The 19,025-nt window shown below is 43.8% G+C and overlaps 1 long non-coding RNA gene across 1 annotated transcript; it reads left to right on the top strand.

The window, feature by feature from the left end:
- Nucleotides 1-11,814: 11,814 nt before the first annotated feature.
- LOC135522414 (uncharacterized) lies at nt 11,815-17,072 on the top strand. The gene is made up of 3 exons (XR_010452682.1): nt 11,815-11,926; nt 13,307-13,546; nt 16,603-17,072. It is a non-coding gene; the product is annotated as an uncharacterized LOC135522414 (long non-coding RNA).
- The last annotated feature ends 1,953 nt before the right edge of the window (nt 17,073-19,025 follow it).

Genomic DNA, 19,025 nt, shown 5'->3' with positions numbered 1-19,025 from the left:
GGGACTTTGTGTTTCATTTGTCGCCCTCTCTGCGGGTAGTCTATTTTTCCCATGATCTACATCTGAAGAGGATATGTCTTTCCTGTGTGCTCATTAAAGAACTCTGTTTTTGGTTAAACCGCTTTTGGGTCCTCACTCAAGTGCATAACAGACCTACTGTATTTGCATTTCAAATGCATTATTTCACATTAGTTTAAACTTATTTTATAATTGAAAAACGTCAAGTAAAATCCCCCCACCAACCTACAAGGATATGTGACATAAACATACTTTATAATTGATTCCATCACACCAGATGTGTTGTTTCCCTTACATTTTGTCAGGACCCGGTTACGAACCCGGGTCTCCGGAGTGAGAAACAGTCACTTAACCAACTGAGCCACGAATAGTCAGCAGAACCCAGAAGATGAGGCAGACACAGTAGTACTTGAGACGGTGTATTTAATAAAGTAAAAAGTGAAGTCCTTCAGGAAAACATGTAACTCCACAACCTCAAAAGGAATTCCACAAGAACAAGGTAATCCACAAGGTAATCCTCCAAGACAAAAAGGTAAATCCACAAGGTGGTAGGTAAAGCATAAAAATCCTCAAAAGATACTCAAAAATAAATAAACAAGAAAAAAAAACAGAATTCCACAAGAGCGTCCACCGGGATCAACAAGAGTACACAGAATACTAGGGCTGGGTGCTAACATACAAACACAGAGCAAAGAACTGAGGGAAACTAAGGGTTTAAATACACTCAGGGGAAACGAGGCACAGGTGCAAATAATAATGGGGATCAAGGGAAAGCAAAAGGTCAAAAAGCACAATGGGGGCATCTAGTGACCAAAAACCGGAACAACCCTGGCCAAATCCTGACAGAATTCCCCCCCTAGGAACGGCTCCTGACGTTCCTACCAGCTCTCTCGCGGTGGAGGGCCCTGAACTGACGAATGAGGTCAGGGTCCAGTATGTCTTTGGCAGGAACCCAGGAGCGCTCCTCGGGACCGTAGCCTTCCCAGTCCACCAGATACTGCCAGGACCGCTGCACCCGGCGGGAATCCAGTATCCGATGGACGGTATAAGCCGGCTGGCCTCCAATGACACGAGGCGGAGTGGGAGGTCTGTCTGCCGGGACAAGGGGAGAAAAAACAACAGGTTTTAATAAGGAAATGTGAAACGTGGGATTAATCTTAAGGGATCTGGGTAAGTGTAGGCGATAAGAAACTGGGTTAACTCTCCTGGCAACCTTAAAGGGACCGATGTATCTTTGGGACAGCTTGCGAGACTCCACCCGTAGTGGTAAGTCTCTTGTGGAGAGCCAGACTCTCTGGCCGGGCGCAGGGTAGGCCCGGGACGGCGACGTCTGTTGGCTTGTTGTTGGTACCTCTGTGAGGAACGCATAAGATTAAGACGGGTCTTCCTCCACATAAGCCGACAGCGTCTGACGAACTTCAAGGCTGAAGGCACTCTGACTTCTGCCTCCTGGTCCGGGAACAATGGAGGGGCATAGCCAAACTGACACTCGTGCGGGGACATACCAGTGGAGGAGGAGCGCAAGGTGTTGTGCGCGTATTCGGCCCAAACAATAAAGGACGACCTGTTTCCGGGCACTTGACCCCCCAGGGGTCGGATCTTTTCCCTATCTCCACCCGAACGAGCTGCTATGGATACCTACATCAAGGACGCTCTGGAAGCAGGCCTCATGCGTCGATCCACCTCCCCGGCGGGAGCAGGGTTTTTCTTTGTGGCCAAGAAAGACGGTGGATTACGTCCCTGCATCGACTACCGGGGACTCAATGCCATAACCGTCCGTAACCGTTACCCGCTACCCCTTATGGCCACAGCCTTCAAGCTGCTCCAGGAAGCAGTTGTTTTCACTAAGCTTGACCTGCGGAACGCATACCATCTTGTGCGGATCAGACCTGGTGACGAGTGGAAGACCGTTTTCAACACGCCTACTGGTCACTATGAATACTTGGTGATGCCCTTCGGCCTGACCAACGCCCCAGCGGTGTTCCAAGCGCTCATAAACGATGTGCTTAGGGATATGCTTAACATATTTGTTTTCGTTTACTTGGATGACATCCTCATCTTTTCGAGCTCCCTTCAAGAACACACAAAGCATGTCAGACAAGTACTCAAACGCCTCCTAGACAGCCATCTGTACGTTAAGCCGGAAACATGTGAATTCCATTCATCCCGAGTACAATTCCTGGGATTTGTAGTGGAACCCGGTCGAGTCCAAATGGACCCCAGGAAGGTAGGGGCGGTAGCGGATTGGCCCACTCCCAAATCCATTAAGGAAGTTCAGCGTTTCCTGGGCTTCACAAACTTTTACCGCAAGTTCATCAAGAACTTCAGCTTGGTGGCAGCCCCTCTCTCAGCTTTAACCAAGGGTGGCCATGCAAGGTTTTTGTGGGGAAGAGAAGCTGAGTTGGCCTTCCAAGGACTCAAGCAGCGCGTCCTCTCTGCTCCCATCCTGATACTACCGACTACGGATGAACCGTTTGTGGTGGAGGTAGACGCATCAGAGGTTGGTGTTGGAGCTGTCCTGTCTCAGAGGGGTGAAGACAAGAAGCTTCATCCGTGCGCTTTCTTCTCACACCGGCCTACCCCGGCTGAGAGGAACTACGATGTGGGGGATCGTGAACTCCTAGCGGTTAAGATGGCATTGAAGGAATGGAGACACTGGCTCGAGGGGGCTTCTCACCCGTTTCAAGTGCTTACGGACCACAAAAAAATCTGGAGTATATCCAGCAGGCGAAGCGGTTGAACTCTAGACAAGCTAGATGGTCTCTCTTCTTCAGTCGATTCCAGTTTATCCTCACCTATCGGCCCGGGTCGAAGAATCTCAAACCGGATGCCCTGTCCCGAGTCTACGCTCCTGCCATTCGAGATGACACGGACATGCCTGTCCTTCCTGCTGCTAAGATCGTCGCTCCGATCTCGTGGCAAGTTGAAGATACCGTGAGACGAGCTCAAGCTATCGAACCGGACCCGAAAGGAGGTCCTGCCAATCGGTTGTTTGTCCCCAAGGCAGTGAGGACTCAGGTCCTTCTGTGGGGGCACTCCTCTCGCCTCACCTGTCACCCGGGCGTAGGTCGCACCTTGGAGTTCATCCAGCGTAAGTTCTGGTGGCCTACCATAAGAGAAGACGTTGCCACCTTCGTCAATGCCTGCCCCGTGTGCTGCCAGGGCAAATCTTCTCACCTCCGCCCTCAAGGACTCCTTCACCCTTTACCTGTTCCCCACAGACCCTGGTCCCATATCTCATTGGACTTTATTACTGGCCTTTCTCCATCCCATGGCAATACTACTATCCTAGTCATAATCGACAGGTTTTCAAAGGCGGCCAGGTTCGTCCCTCTGACTAAGTTACCTTCTGCCAAGGAAACGGCTGAGTTGGTAATTAATCATGTGTTTCGAGTCTTCGGCATTCCTCAAGATATGGTTTCTGACAGAGGTCCCCAGTTCGCCTCAAGGTTTTGGAAGGCCTTCTGCCAACTCATGGGAGCTTCTGCCAGTCTATCTTCAGGGTACCATCCGGAGTCCAACGGCCAAACAGAGAGGATGAATCAAGAGCTGGAAACCACCTTCCGACGTATGACTCGTAACAACCCGTCCACATGGTCGTCCTTTATTGTTTGGGCCGAATACGCGCACAACACCTTGCGCTCCTCCACTGGTATGTCCCCGCACGAGTGTCAGTTTGGCTATGCCCCTCCATTGTTCCCGGACCAGGAGGCAGAAGTCAGAGTGCCTTCAGCCTTGAAGTTCGTCAGACACTGTCGGCTTATGTGGAGGAAGAGAAGCTGAGACGGCCTTCAAAGGACTCAAGCAGCGCGTCCTCTCTGCTCCCATCCTGATACTACCGACTACGGATGAACCGTTTGTGGTGGAGGTAGACGCATCAGAGGTTGGTGTTGGAGCTGTCTCCTGGTGGTGGGACAGCATGGCAACAAGGTCCTGGGAACTGGCTGCCTCTGGGTTCATTTTTGGCTCTGTGTTTCTGTCAGGGTCAAAAAGCACAATGGGGGCATCTAGTGACCAAAAACCGGAACAACCCTGGCCAAATCCTGACACATTTGTTATGTTTTTGTTATATATGTTTATGTCACGCCCTGGCCTTAGTATTCTGTGTTTTCTTTATTATGTTGGTTAGACCAGGGTGTGACATGGGTGATTTATGTGTCTTGTTTTGTCTAGGGGTTTTGTAGTCTATGGGGTTGTGTTCAGTTGAGTGTTCTAGGTAAGTCTATGGTTGCCTGGAGTGGTTCTCAATCAGAGGCAGGTGTTTATCGTTGTCTGATTGGGAACCATATTTAGGCAGCCATATTCTTTAGGTATCTTGTGGGTTCTGGGTTCTGTTTCTGTCTCAGGGGTTTTGCACCAGTTAGGACTGTTTCGGTTTTTCCACGTTTTCTTATTTTGTATTGTGTTCACGTTTTCTTCTTTCATTAAAGACGTTTATAAATAACCACGCTGCATTTTGGTCCTCCTCTCCTTCCCAGGAAGAAAACCGTTACAGTTTACTTTACATGTGTTATATGTTTCCTTTACATGTGTTATATGTTCGTTATATATGTTTCCTTTACACTTGTTATACGTTTGTTTTATATGTTTCCTGTACATTTTGTCCCAACCGGCATTTTCATATGTTATCACCAAGTATCATTATGCAAAATGTTTCCTCGGTGTAAAAGACAACAATAATAAGAGTTTACCAACAAGCGAATAGCCAGATGAGGTCGGCATACACATCCTCCCATTTGTCCAGCTATTGACAGAAAAGGACATGCCTTGGAAAAGAGTAGTTGAGTGTTCCTTTTCATTTTTATTTCACATTTTATCTTTTTTATTTATATTTATTTTACCCCCTTATTCTCCCCAATTTCATGGTATCCAATTGTTAGTAGCTACTATCTTGTCTCATCGCTACAACTCCCGTACGGGCTCGGGAGAGACGAAGGTTGAAGGTCATGCGTCCTCCGATACACAACCCAACCAAGCCGCACTGCTTCTTAACACAGCGCGCATCCAACCCGGAAGCCAGCCGCACCAATGTGTCGGAGGAAACACCGTGCACCTGGCAACCTTGGTTAGCGTGCACTGCGCCCGGCCCGCCACAGGAGTCGCTGGTGTGCGATGAGACAAGGATATCCCTACCGGCCAAACCCTCCCTAACCTGGACGACGCTATGCTAATTGTGCGTCGCCCCACGGACCTACCGGTCGTGGCCGGTTACGACAGAGCCTGGGCCCGAACCCAGAGTCTCTGTTGGCACTCTGGTAACCACTGTGCCACCCGGGAGGCCCCTATTTCACCTTTAATTAACCAGGAAGGAAGGTAGGCCAGTTGTTCTCACCTGGCCTACCTTCCTTGCAGTTACTGTATATGACCTGCATACATTATACCTTAGTGGTGAGTGTGTGAGAGTTACAATTGTATGACCATTCAAAAACAAAACAGTCACCCTCCCAGATAATACCTACAGGCTCACATTTCATTTGAATGCTGTGTTTTACTTTGAAGACAGACAATTCTTCTCCACAATGGAGAGAAGAACAGGAAACCAGGAGAAAATAATGCTGTCATGCTCGATGCCCCAAAAGTATGACGAGTGATGAAAGTTGATATGGGCTGAATTTACTGGCCATGTGTAAATAAATCTCTAATGTAATGAAAGCATGATTTACTTATTTCAGTGGGGATTTATTGTAAATAATGTTCAGGTAATGAATGCGTATGAAACAGGTAAAATCAGTCACCACTCGGAAAGCAGTGTTATCCGTCACTAAATAATATTTCTCCACAACAGCAACCCAGCAATAATTTGGCTACACCATTAGTAACGGTAATGACCTGTGACCTATCTCTTTTTCCAGGCGAGACCTGTTCAATGCAAAACCAGTTTGAGCTATTCAAGGGAGACAAGTTTACATGTTTGTGTTTACTGGTTTTCCTAGCAGTCATTGACAACGGAAGCAAAGTGAAAAAATAAAGTATGATGGTCAGTGTTTGTCGGACAAAATGTGCATAATTTCTAATGCTGATGGGTGAAATTAGTATACAGTATATTTTATTATCTAATTCTTTTCTAATATTACACAGTAGCCATTCAAATCAACAGTGTATAGAGTATCCGGTGCCTATGAAACTGTATTGTACTGTACTGTATTGTAAATACTGTATGTGTAAGTGGTGTTGTACATACAGAGGAAGTGAAAAGACATACAAAAGATCACACATGTAGATAGCAGGGATGAAGAACATTATATCAGAATTCCTATCACTTTAATTTCTCCTTGACGGATAGAAAATGTGACCATCGAACTGAGATTCAATCCTATTGCAAAGTCAAGTGAAAATGGGAATGTTGCCGAAACTATAAAGTGTGTATAGTAATATTTTTGATTATGATTGGGTATTATCGCTCATGTAAAAGTGCCACAATATGACATTCACTCTTCAGAAGCAAACAAATTAGGATGGAAAACAGATATATCCTGCACAAGGTAAGCAAAATGCCAATATGTTAAATCAAAGAAAACAGCTTGTTTTGCATGGCCTTTCAGAGCCATGACCATTCATTTATTTATTGCATAAACAAAGACCATCAATGCAAAATTCTATGCAAACAAAGGGCTGTATTTGAAAGTGACAGGATGTCTGTGTTTAAAGCAAACACATGCCGTTGTCCTTTGGGTCATTATTTTGTACCGTGTCCATATTAGGACAACCTAAGCATGTCTTGGCTGTCTGAATATTGATACCATAACCCTATATAATACAGTGTGTTGTGCATGACTATCAAACATTACAGAAAATATCAGCCAGTAGATACATTTCAGGACTGTCTACTCGAATATGCCATTGAAAGGAAGACGCTTCATTTTCCTCCGGCTCATCAAGATATGCCTACAGTAGTTTGTAAAATGATTGGAATTGACAGTGGCCAGCATTAAACTGCATCAATAACACCACCCACCTTACTGTGTTTTTATGAGGAGGCTCGGGAGGCAGAATTAAGCTGCTGTCTGGAAGAACATGGCCCGGGACACAGCATGACTAAGAAGATTAGATAAGATTTACTCGTGAGCAACACTGCTCTCACGGCACTGGACACAGCAACAGGTCAGTGGGTACTACATGGTGTTCTAGCATTCACCATGGAGTGTGACGGCATTGACCTGAAAAGAGCAGAGCTATTTTCATTCTGACATTCTGACTTTCATTCTCTTCACCTTCTGGCTGTTGGGAAAGGTCTGTATTTAGCCTCCTATCTGTCTGTATAGAAGGTAGCGCTATTACATGTTTGCTCGTGCTATTACATGTTTGTTTGTAATGGTTTGTTGAAGCTCTCAGTGAACGAATCTCCAGAATTAGCTGTATTACAGAGACATCATCCGAATGGAGGTGGTAGAATTGTGGATGCAGTGTCGATAGCATATAGCCTGGTCTCAGATCTGTTTGTGCTATCTCGTCAATTTATACAGTCATTACACCAAAAAAAAGGCAGTGGGAGTTGGTAAGACAGCCCAAACAGATCAGGGACCAGGCTTGATTTTATATTTAATGGAATTATGAACACGCCGTACACACATGTCACCAACAACTTCATATAGAACTTCTATTATTAAATAGTACTGCTGTATCATAAGTCTCGGAGCTCCACATTCTAAATGCTGGGTTGAAATCTCAAACACGAACCATTAAATAATCAAACTGGTGTCACTGGGGACAACACTGTCCACTCTATAGCATAAACCAGTCAGTATATTAACATTTATGTACTTATGGAACCCACAATAGAGATAGAGACACACAAAAAGGTTTGAGTGAGTTAAAGAATGTCCTATGGGCACACCTCAACAACAGATGTCTTTTCTCAGGCAGGATATAGGACAATGTGAGGTGATACGACGACAGCATGGTGATGCATGTCCTGTGGCGTGCGTTTGCATGGACATTCAAGGGTCTGCTATGTACCTGCAGGTTCTTCTGGGTGAGTGTGTGTCCTATAGCCTGGTCACAGATCTGTTTGTGCAACTCTTAGCCAATAATGACAATGACCATAGGAGTTAACTATACAGCACAAACTGATCTAGGACCATGGGCTATGTGTCCTATCTGACAATTATATCTTTGATAACCCTCGTGCTCTTGAAATACTGTTTGACTGTCATTGATTTTTGATGCAGGTGAGCCCATACTACTCAATCAAATACATGCCCAATGAACCTCACAGAACAGGAAAGTATCACAGCCATCAAGTGAAACAAAAAACAGGTAACGATGAGGGTTGTCCTCAGTAAATAATGAAAACAGAACAAAATGTAGACTACTGTGATACAGACTGGCATAGGATTGGTGTTCTAAAGGATTATTCTAACTATCTCATCTATGTGTGTTGTAGAATATAATAGAATATCATGCTCTAATTCTGGTCTCTGTATGTGTTGGATGATGGATTTTCAGCCTCTGCGGAAATACCAGGAAGTCATTGTCGCAGTGCCATGCAGAGGAGACTGTCCAAAGCTGAGAGGGAGATCCAGGCCCTCAAGACCCAGATTACCTTTGAGAGGGCTACATGGGAGAGGAAGTTTGTGGAAACGCAAAGGAAACAACAGGACCTCCGTTATCAGGTGTGTGTGTGTGTGTGTGTGTGTGTACCAAGCTTGAGAAAGCTACAGTAAGGGAAGAGTTCTGTCGCTCTATCGCTGAAAGGCTGAGGGAGACTGAGCCTCTTCTGAGCGCAGAGGACCCAGGGACCAGAAGTGGGCATCTATTAGCTCAGTGTTCTATCAGGCAGCAGCCCACGCCATTGGCTACAGAGGTAGGAAACATCAGGACTGGTTCGGTGAGAACTCTGAGACCACATCAACCTTACTGGACATTATGCACAAAGCACACAGGGCTACTCTCAACAGCCCCACATGTGCTACCCTCCGCAAGCAATGGCGTGCATCACTAAAGGAAGTACAAACGACCTTGAGTGCTCTGCAGAATGAATGGTAGACGATTAAGGCACAGGAAATCCAAATTTATGCCGACAAAAACGACATGTACAATTTCTCACCTAAAGCTATCTATGTCCCTAGAAGTCGCTCCATCACCCCCCTGAAACAGCTGATGTTCTGACTCTCTTGAAGGACCAAAACCAGATCCTGATGATCTCTCACAGACCACTCCATCCTGGGAGAACTGCCTGTCCGTCCACTCATTCAATACGTCAACCAATCACCAACCATCCAAAAGGTGTTATTAGCTCTCCGTTCCCTCAAGAACAACAAGGCTCCTGTCACTGACAGAATCCCAGCAGAGCTACTTAAGAAGGGAGGTTACTCTGCACCAGAACGTTCCACCAGTACATCACTGAGGTTAAGACCGGGAGATTGTCCCCCAACAGTGGTGGGATGCAAACATTGTCACCATCTATAAGAACAAGGGTGACAAGTTCATCTGCATCAACTTCTGGCTGTTACCGGCATGGTCCTGGCCAAGGTGATGCTGCACAGGCTGATGAACAACATCACAGAGGAACTGTTGCCAGAGTCACAATGCGGCTTCAGAAAGAACAGGAGTACGGTCAACATGATTTTCACGGCACGGCAACTCCAGGAGAAGTGCCGTGAAAAACATCAGGACCTTTTCATGGCCCTTGTCGACCTCTTCAAGGCCTTCGACACTGTGAGCAGGGAACAAATTCTACTCAAATTTGGCTGTCCATACAAATTTGTCAACATCCTTTGCCAGTTCCATGATAGGATGATATCTTGGTTTGCCATAGGAGGGCAGGAGTCAGTGCCCTTTTGAGTAAGCATCGGTGTGAGGCAGGGGTGTGTGCTGGCACCTGTACTCTTTAACAACTTCCTCCTATGTGTCACCCAGCTTCTCCACAAGGAGCTTGAGGACAGCAGCGCGGTTGCTGTGGACTTCAGGCTGGATGGAAACCTATTCAACATCAAATCAAATCAAATCAAATGTATTTATAAAGCCTTTCTTACATCAGCTGATATCTCAAAGTGCTGTACAGAAACCCAGCCTAAAACCCAAACAGCAAGCAATGCAGGTGTAGAAGCATAGTGGCTAGGAAAAACTCCCTAGAAAGGCCAGAACCTAGGAAGAAATCTAGAGAGGAACCAGACTATGAGGGACGGCCAGTCCTCTTCTGGCTGTGCCGGGTGGAGATTATAACAGAACATGGCCAAGATGTTCAAATGTTCATAGATGACCAGCAGGGTCAAATAATAATAATCACAGTGGTTGTTGAGGGTGCAACAGGTCAGCACCTTAGGAGTAAATGTCAGTTGGCTTTTCATGGCCGATCATTCAGAGTATCTCTACTGCTCCTGCTGTCTCTAGAGAGTTGAAAACAGCAGGTCTGGGACTGGTAGCATGTCCGGTGAAAAGGTCAGGTTTCCATAGCCGCAGGCAGAACAGTTGAAACTGGAGCAGCAGCACGGCCAGGTGGACTGGGGACAGCAAGGAGTCATCAGGCCAGGTAGTCCTGAGGCATGGTCCTAGGGCTCAGGTCCTCCGAGAGAGAGAAGAAAGAGAGGATTAGAGAGAGCATACTTAAATTCACACAGGACACAGGATAAGACAGGAGAAATACTCCAGATATAACAGACTGACCCTAGCCCCCCGACACATAAACTACCGCAGCATAAATATTGGAGGCTCAACATAACATCATAAACATCAGGAGGCTCCAAGCAACCACCAAGGTTTTGATGGAGCATTTGTCTTGAGCTGCAGTATGTTAATGATGGTGCTCTTGTGGCCCACACTCCAGAAGACCTTCAGTCCGTCCTTGTAGCGGCTGTGAGGGTCTATATCAGGATGGGACTGTCTATCAACACCACTAAGACAGAGGTGGTCTTCCAGTGGAGATCCAGCTCTCCACCCACCATGCATCCTTTAAATACCAGGGCAGCATCCTCACGAAGGACAGCAGCATCGACCTCAGAATTCAAAACAGGATCAAGCAAGTATCATCTGGCTTCGGGAAACTCAGACGCAGGGTCTTCCAAAACAGGGGTCTCCACCTCCACATCAAAGTTGCCGTCTGTCAAGCCGTCTGCATCACCACACTTCTTTACGGCTGTGAAGCCTGGGGTCACTTACAGTCGCCACCACAAGCAGCTCGAGCGATTCCACATAAGATGCCTGCAGCGCTTCATGAGAATCACCTGGTGCGAAGTGTTACCCCTGTACAGAAATACTTGCTAAGACCAACTGCAAGAGTATGGAGGCCATGGTCACCCAACACAAACTGCCCTGGCTTGGGCATGTCATTAGAATGTCTCAGGAGCAACGGAAGATCCTGTATGGCCAGCTACATCTTGACCGGCGGTCTGCAGGGGGAGCAGATGAAGCCCCATCAGGACCAGCTGAAAATTTTGCTGAATAAGTGCAACATCAAGCCCACAGACCTGGAGGATGCTGCTGCTGACCGTTCCACCTGGCGGCAGCTCTGCCAGAGCGGTGTACAGAGGTGGGAGGAGAGGAGCACAAAGAACCAGCAAAAACAGCTCAGGAGACATACTACCATGCCTGCATATGCCAAACGTATGCCAAACAGACTGCATATTCCCCACCTGCAATAAAGTTTGTGGATCTCGGATTGGACTCTATTGTCACCAAAGAATTCACTGTTAACTCAGAAGTGGAAGTCAAATTCGGATACGATGGACTAACGTAACGTAACGTGTGTCTGTGTGTGTTTTTGCGTACCAGTATGATTATGTGTGTGTGTGTGTTTCATCATTTAGTCATAATAATAACTTGATGACAACGTTGTTTTATTTTCATCAGCTGATCTCTGAGACTGTAGCCAGGTCTGGAAGTCTACTTCAGGTGGGCAGCTTCGAGGACCTTGGTGATTCAGAGGTGAAGAACAGACATCCTTACAATGAAAAGGACCAGGACAGCTCAAGTAAATCACATGATCAACAGTACTTGATTTGCTGTATTCATCACATGGGATTTAAAGGGACATTGCACTCCAGCATAAAACTTAGTCAGATGTTTCCATACCTCAAAAGTAGACTAATGTTCAGATAGGTCCATGTGACAGGCCATTTGTTGCGTAGATCAAGCTATATGCTTTAATCCCAAATTAATGGAAAAGATAAGCGTTTTCCTCTTTCCAGATTTTATTTGGTGCTTATCTTTTCCATTCATTTGTGGTTAAGGCATATACCTAGATCTACACACTCAAAGTCTTGGAACATGTATTCATCTTACCATTGGACTAGTTTTGAGGTCTGAAAACATCAGACAAATGTTTATTCTGAAGTGTAATCTCCCTTTAATATCTGTGTTTTGAATAGGAAATAATAATCTTATCCGTGACTTAAAATAACAGGCAGCTTGAGCCATTCCAACCAAAGCAGAGGGTCTGAGAAGATGTCATCAACAGGTGACACATGCCAAAGCAGCTTGTCTGGCAGCCAGGTCTCATTGAACTCAGCATTTGGCTCCAGACCCATTTCTGCTCTATCTACAGCCACCAGGTAGAGCCATTTCTCTTCACCTGCTCCCAGCTGGGTCAAAAGGCCATTATAATTAAAAATGTTTGGCACTTGTTTTCAGACCTAAAATTGGTCCATGGAATGCAGCATGTACTTTCCAGATTTGCAGTGCTTACCTTTTCCATTAATTTGGAGTTGAGGCATGTAGCTGTATCTACACAAACAATGACTACTTTTGAGGTCTGTAAAGCTGTGTCTACACAGGTGGCCCAATTCTGATATGTTTTCCACTAATTGGTATTTTGACCAATCACATGAGATCTTTTTCAGAACTGATCTGATAGATAAAAATACCAATTAGTGAAACAAAGATTAGAATTGGGCTGCCTGTGTAAACATAGCCAAACAGACCTGGGTTAAAATACATGCGTGGTTAACTATTTGTAATTTAAATATTTATTTGATTTATTTGAGTATTTTAAAATAATGTGTCTAAAATCAACCACTTTGAAGTATTTGAAAGTATTATTTTTTAAATAATCCTATAAATAGCCTACGATTTCAAACAATTTTCTAATATTTGTTTCCAAATACATAATTTCAAACACCCCTAGGACCAAACAGACCTGGGTTCAAATGCATGGAGTATTTAAATATTTGTATTTGAAAATACACTGCCTGTATATTATTCAAAAGAAAAATGTCTTTGAAAGTAATTGAAAAAACCCTAAATAGTATTTGAACCCAGGTCTGATCTGAAAACGTTGATTTTAGAGTGTAATGTCCCTTGAAATCCTATTCATTTTAAGCCATCTAAAAAGAGCAAACCTTCCATCCCCCAGTGGGAGCTCCTGGAGGAGCTACATCGGTCCACACCGGGTCTTTGTGCCTCACTCCCCCCTAGACCTGCAGACGGGACACCGGGTTCGAGTCCTGCTGCCCTCGGGACGGATCAGCACAGGCACGATTCGTTACCTGGGCCACCTGGATGGGGAGCCAGACTTCCATATGGGAGTGGAGCTGGAATCACTTGAACACGGGCAGCAGGATGGCATACACAGGGGACAGTGCTACTTTGAATGGTAAGTGCTCTCTTTATTTACCATGAATTTGTAGTCTTAAATCAGTTATTCTGTGAGTAAGGGATGTTTCATCCTTGCATTTTTACATTGGTACAATTACTAGAGTTCTACTGTGGAGTATAAATATATCTCTATTTTTAGAGGTGACAGGAAAAGGTTCAACAGTGCTTTTAGTTATAACTGAAGGGTTTATTTACTTTAAATAAGTTATCCGCTGAATCCTGTTGTTTACAGTAGTAGGGCCTCCAGGCCCCTCACACACACAAGTAACAATTATGAACTTGAAACAATTGTGTATTGAAAAATGTATTTATTTTATAAATGACATTGTGGACATGGAAAGATGGAAAGTTGTTTGATTTTGGAACAGTGTTTAGAGCCTATGGGGATGTTTGTACAAATCATATGTATGCACAATTGCTGTCTCCTATATCCCCCACATGTAAAGCTAAGATGAAGAAAGTAAGGTATAATTTAACTGTACGCAATCCTACTATAAAAAAAATAAAAATGGACACAAAAATCTAAAATCAACTCACTTTGAATTTCCATCACCTATCTGCAATTCCAAACAAATGTCAAATGTATTGGGAAGATGTCTTTGAAAACCCAACACCATAGAAGCAAGTCCTTAATTAATGTCACATACAAACACCAATAGATACTCAAGAGCCTTTCAGTTAGGGATTCTCTGGTACTTTTGGATTCTTTTTAACCAGTAGTTCTGAAAGTAGTGCCCACAAGCAAAAAGTGGTCCCCGAAAATTGTGTACAACATCACATATGTGCAGATATTTTCTCTCTCGCTCTGCTGTGTGTGATTCTTTTTAGCTGTCAACAAAGAAAATGCTGTCCATTTGGTGTATTGAGCCAGACTCTAAATGAAGGTTCTGTAATGAAGAGGAGGAGGACATAATGCATCTGTTTTGGTACTGTCAGACAGTGAGCTTGTTTTGGCTACAGGTTCAAGGCTGGCTTTCCCATCACTCCATCAAACGATGTATTAACCCTCAATGTCCATATCCCCTCAATTAATGACACAATACTTCTGCTAGGTAAAATATTAATATTCAAAACACAAAGTTCTACATCTCTGACACCCAACCTGTTTAAACAATTAATTAGCAATTCCCGGGGCCACCCACACATAAAATGAATGCACACATGTCTGTAAGTTGCTTTGGATAAATGTGTCTGCAATATTATATTATTTGGGTAGCCTGGCAATATTTATTTGAGAAAGTCCAAAACATTGTTATTGAACAATACACATTAAAATTAACATATGCTACCATAAGGGTCAAATGATCCATATGCAATAGAGTGTAAGAAAACAAATTTTTCCCCCTTGTTTATTTTTGTATTAGGCTACTACACCATGGCATTTCTGATAACTGTCTTGTCCAAATGTGTTGTATCATGTGTGTTTGTCGGTTTGAGTATCGTCATGTATTGTACATCGTTCTCAGTTTTTATGGTTGTCTTGTCACTGTCATTATCGACTTGTTTGTATTTTGTTAAAAAAAAGAATATAGCAAATATGGTTCCGTGCTCAAGACACACTTCAACTTGTGCTGCTGACATTGACATTGGTTGACTTAACATGCAAATATCAACCTGAAATCAAACGTGAGTAGCACGTGTTTGTCAAAAGAGAACAAAATGATATGAAATGCTATTTACAGTAGTATATACACTGTACATGCATACAATGGTACGTGGGATGAGCACTAACACTGTTTTCTTTGTGTTCTGAAATACAATAACAGTCTTGTAGCATCAAATAGTAATGGCTTATTATGCATTTTGATAAAAGTACACTATATATACAAACGTATGTGGACAGCCCTTCAAATGAGTGGATTCAGCAATTTCAACCACTGAGAGGAAAATAAAATCGAGCACACAGCAATGAAATCTCCATAGACAAACATTGGCAGTGGAATGGCCTTACTGAAGAGTTTAGTGACTTTCAACGTGGCAATGTCATAGGATGCCACCTTCCAACAAGACAGTTCGTCAAATTTCTGCCCTGCTAAAGCTTCCCTGGTGGAAACGTCTAGGGAGCAACAACGGCTCAGCCGCCAAGTGGTAACCCACACAAGATCACAGAACGGGACCGCCGAGTGCTGAAGCACGTAGCGTCTAAGAATCGTCTGTCCTCGGATGCAATACTCACTGCCCAGTTCCAAACTGCCATTGGAAGCAGCTGTTCATCGGGAACTGCGCAATACCAAGCATCGGCTGGAGTGGTGTAAAGCTCGCTGCCATTGGATTCTGGAGCAGTGGAAATGCATTCTCTGGAGTGATTGATCACACTGGGATTGGTGGATTCCAGGAGAACGCAACCTGCCGCAATGTATAGTGCCAAATGTAAAGTTTGTTGGGGGAGGAATAATGGTCTGGGGCTGTTTTTAATGGCTCGGTCTAGGCCCTTTAGTTCCAGTGAATGGAAAACATAACGCTACATCATACAATGACATTCTAAACGATTATGTAGTTTGTGGCAACAGTTTGGGGAAGGCCCTTTCTTGTTTCAGCATGACAATGCCCCTGTGCAAAAATCGAGATCCATACATAAACGGTTTGTTGAGATCTGTGTGGAAGAACTTGACTGGCCTGCACAGAGCCCTGACCTCAACCCCATCGAACACCTTTGAGATGAATTGGAATTCTGACTGCGAGCCAGGCCTAATCACCCAACATCAGTGCCCAACCTCACTAATGCTCTTGTGGCTGAATGGAAGCAAGTCCCTATAGCAATGTTCCAACATGAAAAGTGAAAAGCCTTCCCAGAAGAGTGGAGGCTGTTATAGCAGCACATGGGGGGACCACTCCATACTAATGCCCATGATTTAGGAATGAGATGTTCAATGAGCAAGTGTCCACATACTTTTGGTCATGTAGTGTATTTATTTTCTTTATCGGGAAAGTGATATTTTGTAGGGATATTTTTATAACACTGTGTTGTATTACCCGAGGGTCTGCCTAGTTTTTACTCCAAGGTACTGAAATCTAACTGCCATGTGGTGACTGTCTGTTTCCCTTCCCTTGCAGCGAGGCTGGCCACGGTGCCTTTGTGCCATTCACCAAGCTGTTGATGGCCTGGGAGTGATGACATCACAGTCTCTATGGTGGCGGGTCACATCTGGATGAATCATTTGAACTCTTTGGCATCAATCACGAATGGTCTCTGAAAGCAATCTTACACTACCGGTTAAACGTTTTAGGACACCTACTCATTCAAGGGTTTTTATTTATTTGTACTATTTTCTACATTGTAGAATGATAGTGAAGACAACATGCTTCGAAGATCATAGAATTGTCAATATCGGCCCTGTATTAAAGACCAACATTGGCTAAAGAAAAAGAGAACAAAATTATAAGAAATACTATATACAGTAGTATATACTGTACATGTATACAATGGTATATGTGGGATCAGCACTAACACCATTTTCTTTGTGTTCAGAAATAAAATAACACTCTTGTAGCCTCGAATAGTAATAGCTTATTATGCATTTCGATTAAAGTACACTATACAGTGTATCTTGTTCATGACATGGCCGATAGAAATATTTGGTATTATGGATATGCAAAGCACATTTAGAATCTCTCAATGACTACTAGAACAAAGTGCTGTGAAAAAGTATTTGCCCCCTTTCTGATTTGATCTGTTTTTGCATATTATCAGATCTTCAACCAAAAGCTAATGTTAAAGGGAACCTGAGTTTACAAATAACAGAAAAAATGTATACTTATGAGTAATTATGGAACACCCAATTCCCCTGTGTGAAAAAGTAATTTCACTCAATAACGGGTTGTGCCACCTTTAGCTGCAATGACTGCGACCAAATGCTTCCTCTGGTTGTTGATCAGTCTCTCACATTGCTGTGGAGGAATTTTGGCCCACTCTTGCCTGCAGAACTGCTTTAACTCAGCGAAATGTGTGGGTTTTCAAGCATGAACTGCTCATTTCAAGTCCTATCACAACATCTCAATTGGGATTAGGTCTGGACTTCGACTACACCATTCCAAAATGTCAAATGTGTTGCTTTTTAGACATTTTCCTATTGACTTGTGTGAGCGGACCAAGTACTTGGGCGTCACTCTAAAGCAGGAAAGTGGAATAAACGAGTCAGGAGTAGGTTTTCTTGATTTAACACAGTTCTCTATTGAGGGCATTTGGTCAACAAAAACATTCTGACATAATCAATGAAAATCTTCCAAGAAAAAAACATACATCTTTCTTCTCCAGATGAAACAGGAACACAATAGGATTATCTTTAAACTACAACAAAAAGTCACGGGATTGTCACCGTCTTAGTGGTTCTTCCTTGATCGCTCCTCTCTCTTGTTGGCCATCTTCCAGAGATAGTTTTCCCCCCCTCTCTGCTGGTTCCATTCTCTCTCTTATAGGGAAAGGACAGTATGTCATTAGTACCGTCAGCTGTGCTTAATTGCCTCTGGTTACCTTGTCTCCCATGCCTTGTTGGGCTACTATCCGTGAGCCCAGCCTGCCCTCTGGTGGTCCTTCCACACTTGATTGTGTGTTTTGGATCATTGTCTTGCTGTATAACCCAGCTGCACTTCAGCTTCAGCTCACAGACTGATGGACTGACATTTACCTGTAGAATTCTTTGATACAGAGAAGCATTCATGGTTCCTTCTATTAAGGCAAGTCGTCCAGATCCTGAGGCAGCAAAGCATCCCCAAACCATCACACTACCACCACCACGCTTGACCGTTAGTATAAGGTTCTTACTGTGGAATGCATTGTTTGGTTTTTGCCAGACATAATGGGTATCAGTTGATCTGTGAATGCTGTACAATGAAAGATTTATACTCTTATATTAAAGATCATGATTTATGATACTGTCAAAACTGCTGTATCATGTGATTTGCATTTCTAATTCAGGACTCCAAAGTAAAAGCTGACACTCATGAGGTGTCATAACATACATAGATTCTGGAGAAATCCAAGCACTCTCCTTAAAGGGATAATTTACTTTTTTGTTGAAGTTTTAGTTTATTTTCGTGAACTATCCCTTTAATGCTGATGTCAATGTGAGGACTTATTGAATGACCAAGATGAGTTTCATCAAGCTGTTGTTATTACTGGATTATTGGTTATTGTACTGTGTATTGTGCAAATGTTTGATAATAGGGATCTCCAAACAGAGTTCCCATGAAGTGTTTACACATGGGACTATAGAGAAGTGTCTCAGAACTATGTGGTATGCTATGCATAATGCTCCATCTATTCATACCCAGCTTCCAATTAACTCATTCAACCATTCTTCCCTGCAACTCTTCCCCAGGTTGTTGCTGCAAACGAGAACCTGGTAAAATAAGGGTAAAATATATATATTTTTCAAAATGTGCATAGTGTGTACAAATTACTCCAATCTTGGGTTGTATTTGGATGAATGATTGATCATTGCGAAATAAATCCTACTCATTTCCTCAAGCAGAGCATC

This window comes from Oncorhynchus masou, chromosome 30, assembly GCF_036934945.1.
Source record: "Oncorhynchus masou masou isolate Uvic2021 chromosome 30, UVic_Omas_1.1, whole genome shotgun sequence".
In the NCBI taxonomy this organism is placed as follows: Eukaryota; Metazoa; Chordata; class Actinopteri; order Salmoniformes; family Salmonidae; genus Oncorhynchus; species Oncorhynchus masou.
The sequence above is the reverse complement of the archived record's forward strand: the minus strand, read 5'-3'. Positions and strand labels throughout refer to the sequence as shown.